Below are 8,372 nucleotides of genomic sequence, written 5' to 3'. Positions count from 1 at the left end.
CAGAGAGTGATAGAGAGTGTCAGAGAGTGTCAGAGAGTGATAGGGAGTGTCAGAGAGTGACAGAGAGAGTCTGAGAATGTCAGAGAGTGATAGAGAGTGTCAGAGAGTGATAGAGAGTGATAGAGAGTGTCAGAGAGTGTCAGAGAGTGAAAGAGAGTGATCGAGAGTGTCAGAGTGTGTCAGAGAGTGATAGAGAGTGATAGAGAGTGTCAGAGAGTGATAGAGAGTGTCAGAGAGTGATAGAGAGTTACACAGAGTGTCAGAGAGTGATAGAGAGTGTCAGAGAGTGTCAGAGAGTGATACGGAGTATGATAGAGAGTGTCAGACAGTGTCAGAGAGTGTCAGAGAGTGATGGAGAGTGATAGAGAGTGTCACAGAGGGTCATTGAGTGATAGAGAGTGTCAGAGAGTGTCAGAGAGTGTCAGAGAATGATAGAGAGTGTCAGAGAGTGTCAGAGAGTGATAGGGAGTGTCAGAGAGTGACAGAGAGAGTCTGAGAATGTCAGAGAGTGATCGAGAGTGTCAGAGAGTGATAGAGAGTGATAGAGAGTCTCTGAGAGTGTCAGAGAGTTTCAGAGAGTGAGAGAGAGATTCTGAGAGTGTCAGAGTGTGTCAGAGAGTGATAGAGAGTGATAGAGAGTCTCTGAGAGTGTCAGAGAGTGTCAGAGAGCGAAAGAGAGTGTCAGTGAGTGACAGAGAGTGTCAGAGTGTGATAGAGAGTGTCAGAGAGTGTCAGAGAGTGTCAGAGAGTGATAGAGAGTGATAGAGAGTGTAAGAGAGTGATAGAGAGTGATAGAGAGTGTCAGAGATTGATAGAGAGTGACAGAGAGTGATAGAGAGCGATAGAGAGTGTCAGAGAGTGTCATAGAGTGATAGAGAGTGTCAGAGTATTTCAGAAGGTGATAGAGAGTGATTGAGTGTGTCAGAGAGTGTCAGAGAGTGATAGAGATTGTCAGAGAGTGATAGAGAGTGATAGAGAGTGTCAGAGAGTGTCATAGAGTGATGGAGAATCTCAGAGAGTGTCAGAGAGTGTCAGAGAGTGTCATGGAGTGATAGAGATAGTCAGAGTGTGTCAGAGAGTGATAGAGTGTGATTGAATGTGTCAGAGAGTGTCAGAGAGCTATAGACAGTTTCAGAGAGTGATAGAGTGTGTCTGAGATTGTCTGAGAGTGACAGGGAGTGAAAGAGAGTGTCTGAGAGTGTCAGTGAGTGTCAGAGAGTGATAGAGAGTGTCTGAGAGTGTCAGTGAGTGATAGAGAGTGATAGAGAGCCTCTGAGAGTGTCAGAGAGATTCAGAGAGTGATAGCGAGAGTCAGAGAGTGATAGTGAGTGGCAGAGAGTGTCTGAGAGTGTCAGTGAGTGTCAGAGAGTGATAGAGAGTGTCAGTGAGTGTAAGAGAGTGATAGAGATTGTCAGAGAGTGATAGAGAGTGATAGAGAGTGTCAGAGAGTGTCAGAGAGTGTCATAGAGTGATGGAGAGTCTCAGAGAGTGTCAGAGAGTGATAGAGAGTGATAGAGAGCGTCAGAGTGTGTCAGAGAGTTTCAGAGAGTCATAGAGAGTGTCACAGAGTGTCATTGATTAATAGAGAGTGTCAGAGAGTGTCAGAGATTGACAGAGAGTGATAGAGAGTGTCAGAGAGTGTCAGAGAGTGAAAGAGAGTGATCGAGAGTGTCAGAGTGTGTCAGAGAGTGATAGAGAGTGATAGAGAGTGTCAGAGAGTGATAGAGAGTTACAGAGAGTGTCAGAGAGTGATAGAGAGTGTCAGAGAGTGTCAGAGAGTGATACGGAGTATGATAGAGAGTGTCTGAGAGTGTCAGAGAGTGTCAGAGAGTGATGGAGAGTGATAGAGAGTGTCACAGAGGGTCATTGAGTGATAGAGAGTGTCCGAGAGTGTCAGAGAGTGATAGAGAGTGTCAGAGAGTGTCAGAGAGTGATAGGGAGTGTCAGAGAGTGACAGAGAGAGTCTGAGAATGTCAGAGAGTGATAGAGAGTGATAGAGAGTGTCAGAGAGTGTCAGAGAGTGAAAGAGAGTGATCGAGATTGTCAGAGTGTGTCAGAGTGTGTCAGAGAGTGATAGAGAGTGTCAGAGAGTGTCAGAGAGTGATAGAGAGTTACAGAGAGTGTCAGAGAGTGATAGAGAGTGTCAGAGAGTGTCAGAGAGTGATACGGAGTATGATAGAGAGTGTCTGAGAGTGTCAGAGACTGTCAGAGAGTGATGGAGAGTGATAGAGAGTGTCACAGAGGATCATTGAGTGATAGAGAGTGTCAGAGAGTGTCAGAGAGTGATAGAGAGTGTCAGAGAGTGTCAGAGAGTGATAGGGAGTGTCAGAGAGTGACAGAGAGAGTCTGAGAATGTCAGAGAGTGATAGAGAGTGTCAGAGAGTGATAGAGAGTGATAGAGAGTGTCAGAGAGTGTCAGAGAGTGAAAGAGAGTGATCGAGAGTGTCAGAGTGTGTCAGACAGTGATAGAGAGTGATAGAGAGTGTCAGAGAGTGATAGAGAGTGATAGAGAGTGTCAGAGATTGATAGAGAGTGACAGAGGGTGACAGAGAGTGTCTGAGAGTGTCAGAGAGTGTCAGAGTGTGTCAGAGAGTGATAGAGAGCGATAGAGAGTGTCAGAGAGTGTCATAGAGTGATAGAGAGTGTCAGAGTATTTCAGAAGGTGATAGAGAGTGATTGAGTGTGTCAGAGAGTGTCAGAGAGTGATAGAGATTGTCAGAGAGTGATAGAGAGTGTCAGAGAGTGTCATAGAGTGATGGAGAGTCTCAGCGAGTGTCAGAGAGTGTCAGAGAGTGTCATGGAGTGATAGAGAGAGTCAGAGTGTGTCAGAGAGTGATAGAGTGTGATTGAATGTGTCAGAGAGTGTCAGAGAGCTATAGACAGTTTCAGAGAGTGATAGAGTGTGTCTGAGATTGTCTGAGAGTGACAGGGAGTGAAAGAGAGTGTCTGAGAGTGTCAGTGAGTGTCAGAGAGTGATAGAGAGTGTCTGAGAGTGTCAGTGAGTGATAGAGAGTGATAGAGAGCCTCTGAGAGTGTCAGAGAGTATCAGAGAGTGATAGAGAGTGTCAGAGAGTGGTAGAGAGTGACAGAGAGTGTCTGAGAGTGCTAGAGAGTGTCAGAGAGTGATATAGAATGTCAGAGAGTGATAGAGAGTGACAGAGAGTGACAGAGAGGGTCTGAGAGTGTCAGAGAGTGTCAGAGTGTGTCAGAGAGTGACAGACAGTGATAGAGAGTGTCAGAGAGTGTCATAGAGTGATAGAGAGAGTCAGAGTGTGTCAGAGAGTGATAGAGTGTGATTGAATGTGTCAGAGAGTGTCAGAGAGCTATAGACAGTTTCAGAGAGTGATAGAATGTGTCTGAGATTGTCTGAGAGTGACAGGGAGTGAAAGAGAGTGTCTGAGAGTGTCAGTGAGTGTCAGAGAGTGATAGAGAGTGTCTGAGAGTGTCAGTGAGTGATAGAGAGTGATAGAGAGCCTCTGAGAGTGTCAGAGAGATTCAGAGAGTGATAGCGAGAGTCAGAGAGTGATAGTGAGTGGCAGAGAGTGTCTGAGAGTGTCAGTGAGTGTCAGAGAGTGATAGAGAGTGTCAGAGAGTGTAAGAGAGTGATAGAGATTGTCAGAGAGTGATAGAGAGTGATAGAGAGTGTCAGAGAGTGTCAGAGAGTGTCAGAGAGTGAAAGAGAGTGATCGAGATTGTCAGAGTGTGTCAGAGTGTGTCAGAGAGTGATAGAGAGTGTCAGAGAGTGTCAGAGAGTGATAGAGAGTTACAGAGAGTGTCAGAGAGTGATAGAGAGTGTCAGAGAGTGTCAGAGAGTGATACGGAGTATGATAGAGAGTGTCTGAGAGTGTCAGAGACTGTCAGAGAGTGATGGAGAGTGATAGAGAGTGTCACAGAGGATCATTGAGTGATAGAGAGTGTCAGAGAGTGTCAGAGAGTGATAGAGAGTGTCAGAGAGTGTCAGAGAGTGATAGGGAGTGTCAGAGAGTGACAGAGAGAGTCTGAGAATGTCAGAGAGTGATAGAGAGTGTCAGAGAGTGATAGAGAGTGATAGAGAGTGTCAGAGAGTGTCAGAGAGTGAAAGAGAGTGATCGAGAGTGTCAGAGTGTGTCAGAGAGTGATAGAGAGTGATAGAGAGTGTCAGAGAGTGATAGAGAGTGATAGAGAGTGTCAGAGATTGATAGAGAGTGACAGAGGGTGACAGAGAGTGTCTGAGAGTGTCAGAGAGTGTCAGAGTGTGTCAGAGAGTGATAGAGAGCGATAGAGAGTGTCAGAGAGTGTCATAGAGTGATAGAGAGTGTCAGAGTATTTCAGAAGGTGATAGAGAGTGATTGAGTGTGTCAGAGAGTGTCAGAGAGTGATAGAGATTGTCAGAGAGTGATAGAGAGTGTCAGAGAGTGTCATAGAGTGATGGAGAGTCTCAGCGAGTGTCAGAGAGTGTCAGAGAGTGTCATGGAGTGATAGAGAGAGTCAGAGTGTGTCAGAGAGTGATAGAGTGTGATTGAATGTGTCAGAGAGTGTCAGAGAGCTATAGACAGTTTCAGAGAGTGATAGAGTGTGTCTGAGATTGTCTGAGAGTGACAGGGAGTGAAAGAGAGTGTCTGAGAGTGTCAGTGAGTGTCAGAGAGTGATAGAGAGTGTCTGAGAGTGTCAGTGAGTGATAGAGAGTGATAGAGAGCCTCTGAGAGTGTCAGAGAGTATCAGAGAGTGATAGAGAGTGTCAGAGAGTGGTAGAGAGTGACAGAGAGTGTCTGAGAGTGCTAGAGAGTGTCAGAGAGTGATATAGAATGTCAGAGAGTGATAGAGAGTGACAGAGAGTGACAGAGAGGGTCTGAGAGTGTCAGAGAGTGTCAGAGTGTGTCAGAGAGTGACAGACAGTGATAGAGAGTGTCAGAGAGTGTCATAGAGTGATAGAGAGAGTCAGAGTGTGTCAGAGAGTGATAGAGTGTGATTGAATGTGTCAGAGAGTGTCAGAGAGCTATAGACAGTTTCAGAGAGTGATAGAATGTGTCTGAGATTGTCTGAGAGTGACAGGGAGTGAAAGAGAGTGTCTGAGAGTGTCAGTGAGTGTCAGAGAGTGATAGAGAGTGTCTGAGAGTGCCTGAGAGTGTCAGTGAATGATAGAGAGTGATAGAGAGCCTCTGAGAGTGTCGGAGAGATTCAGAGAGTGATAGAGAGAGTCAGAGAGTGATAGTGAGTGGCAGAGAGTGTCTGAGAGTGTCAGTGAGTGTCAGAGAGTGATAGAGAGTGTCAGAGAGTGTAAGAGATTGATAGAGATTGTCAGAGAGTGATAGAGAGTGATAGAGAGTGTCAGAGAGTGTCATAGAGTGATGGAGAGTCTCAGAGAGTGTCACAGAGTGTCAGAGAGTGATAGAGAGTGATAGAGAGCGTCAGAGTGTGTCAGAGAGTTTCAGAGAGTCATAGAGAGTGTCACAGAGTGTCATTGATTAATAGAGAGTGTCAGAGAGTGTCAGAGATTGATAGAGAGTGATAGAGAGTGTCAGAGAGTGTCAGAGAGTGAAAGAGAGTGATCGAGAGTGTCAGAGTGTGTCAGAGAGTGATAGAGAGTGATAGAGAGTGTCAGAGAGTGATAGAGAGTTACAGAGAGTGTCAGAGAGTGATAGAGAGTGTCAGAGAGTGTCAGAGAGTGATACGGAGTATGATAGAGAGTGTCTGAGAGTGTCAGAGAGTGTCAGAGAGTGATGGAGAGTGATAGAGAGTGTCACAGAGTGTCATTGAGTGATAGAGAGTGTCAGAGAGTGTCAGAGAGTGTCAGAGAGTGATAGAGAGTGTCAGAGAGTGTCAGAGAGTGATAGGGAGTGTCAGAGAGTGACAGAGAGAGTCTGAGAATGTCAGAGAGTGATAGAGAGTGTCAGAGAGTGATAGAGAGTGATAGAGAGTCTCTGAGAGTGTCAGAGAGTTTCAGAGAGTGAGAGAGAGATTCTGAGAGTGTCAGAGTGTGTCAGAGAGTGATAGAGAGTGATAGAGAGTCTCTGAGAGTGTCAGAGAGTGTCAGAGAGCGAAAGAGACTGTCAGTGAGTGTCAGAGAGTGTCAGAGAGTGATAGGGAGTGATAGAGAGTGTCAGAGAGTGTCAGAGAGTGAAAGAGAGTGATCGAGATTGTCAGAGTGTGTCAGAGTGTGTCAGAGAGTGATAGAGAGTGTCAGAGAGTGTCAGAGAGTGATAGAGAGTTACAGAGAGTGTCAGAGAGTGATAGAGAGTGTCAGAGAGTGTCAGAGAGTGATACGGAGTATGATAGAGAGTGTCTGAGAGTGTCAGAGACTGTCAGAGAGTGATGGAGAGTGATAGAGAGTGTCACAGAGGATCATTGAGTGATAGAGAGTGTCAGAGAGTGTCAGAGAGTGATAGAGAGTGTCAGAGAGTATCAGAGAGTGATAGGGAGTGTCAGAGAGTGACAGAGAGAGTCTGAGAATGTCAGAGAGTGATAGAGAGTGTCAGAGAGTGATAGAGAGTGATAGAGAGTGTCAGAGAGTGTCAGAGAGTGAAAGAGAGTGATCGAGAGTGTCAGAGTGTGTCAGAGAGTGATAGAGAGTGATAGAGAGTGTCAGAGAGTGATAGAGAGTGTCAGAGAGTGATAGAGAGTTACACAGAGTGTCAGAGAGTGATAGAGAGTGTCAGAGAGTGTCAGAGAGTGATACGGAGTATGATAGAGAGTGTCAGACATTGTCAGAGAGTGTCAGAGAGTGATGGAGAGTGATAGAGAGTGTCACAGAGGGTCATTGAGTGATAGAGAGTGTCAGAGAGTGTCAGAGAGTGTCAGAGAATGATAGAGAGTGTCAGAGAGTGTCAGAGAGTGATAGGGAGTGTCAGAGAGTGACAGAGAGAGTCTGAGAATGTCAGAGAGTGATCGAGAGTGTCAGAGAGTGATAGAGAGTGATAGAGAGTCTCTGAGAGTGTCAGAGAGTTTCAGAGAGTGAGAGAGAGATTCTGAGAGTGTCAGAGTGTGTCAGAGAGTGATAGAGAGTGATAGAGAGTCTCTGAGAGTGTCAGAGAGTGTCAGAGAGCGAAAGAGAGTGTCAGTGAGTGACAGAGAGTGTCAGAGTGTGATAGAGAGTGTCAGAGAGTGTCAGAGAGTGTCAGAGAGTGATAGAGAGTGATAGAGAGTGTAAGAGAGTGATAGAGAGTGATAGAGAGTGTCAGAGATTGATAGAGAGTGACAGAGAGTGATAGAGAGCGATAGAGAGTGTCAGAGAGTGTCATAGAGTGATAGAGAGTGTCAGAGTATTTCAGAAGGTGATAGAGAGTGATTGAGTGTGTCAGAGAGTGTCAGAGAGTGATAGAGATTGTCAGAGAGTGATAGAGAGTGATAGAGAGTGTCAGAGAGTGTCATAGAGTGATGGAGAATCTCAGAGAGTGTCAGAGAGTGTCAGAGAGTGTCATGGAGTGATAGAGATAGTCAGAGTGTGTCAGAGAGTGATAGAGTGTGATTGAATGTGTCAGAGAGTGTCAGAGAGCTATAGACAGTTTCAGAGAGTGATAGAGTGTGTCTGAGATTGTCTGAGAGTGACAGGGAGTGAAAGAGAGTGTCTGAGAGTGTCAGTGAGTGTCAGAGAGTGATAGAGAGTGTCTGAGAGTGTCAGTGAGTGATAGAGAGTGATAGAGAGCCTCTGAGAGTGTCAGAGAGATTCAGAGAGTGATAGCGAGAGTCAGAGAGTGATAGTGAGTGGCAGAGAGTGTCTGAGAGTGTCAGTGAGTGTCAGAGAGTGATAGAGAGTGTCAGTGAGTGTAAGAGAGTGATAGAGATTGTCAGAGAGTGATAGAGAGTGATAGAGAGTGTCAGAGAGTGTCAGAGAGTGTCATAGAGTGATGGAGAGTCTCAGAGAGTGTCAGAGAGTGATAGAGAGTGATAGAGAGCGTCAGAGTGTGTCAGAGAGTTTCAGAGAGTCATAGAGAGTGTCACAGAGTGTCATTGATTAATAGAGAGTGTCAGAGAGTGTCAGAGATTGACAGAGAGTGATAGAGAGTGTCAGAGAGTGTCAGAGAGTGAAAGAGAGTGATCGAGAGTGTCAGAGTGTGTCAGAGAGTGATAGAGAGTGATAGAGAGTGTCAGAGAGTGATAGAGAGTTACAGAGAGTGTCAGAGAGTGATAGAGAGTGTCAGAGAGTGTCAGAGAGTGATACGGAGTATGATAGAGAGTGTCTGAGAGTGTCAGAGAGTGTCAGAGAGTGATGGAGAGTGATAGAGAGTGTCACAGAGGGTCATTGAGTGATAGAGAGTGTCCGAGAGTGTCAGAGAGTGATAGAGAGTGTCAGAGAGTGTCAGAGAGTGATAGGGAGTGTCAGAGAGTGACAGAGAGAGTCTGAGAATGTCAGAGAGTGATAGAGAGTGATAGAGAGTGTCAGAGAGTGTCAGACA

The sequence above is a fragment of the Heterodontus francisci genome, unplaced genomic scaffold (genome assembly GCF_036365525.1).
Source record: "Heterodontus francisci isolate sHetFra1 unplaced genomic scaffold, sHetFra1.hap1 HAP1_SCAFFOLD_162, whole genome shotgun sequence".
Lineage (NCBI taxonomy): Eukaryota > Metazoa > Chordata > Chondrichthyes > Heterodontiformes > Heterodontidae > Heterodontus > Heterodontus francisci.
Note: the sequence above shows the minus strand (reverse complement) of the source record.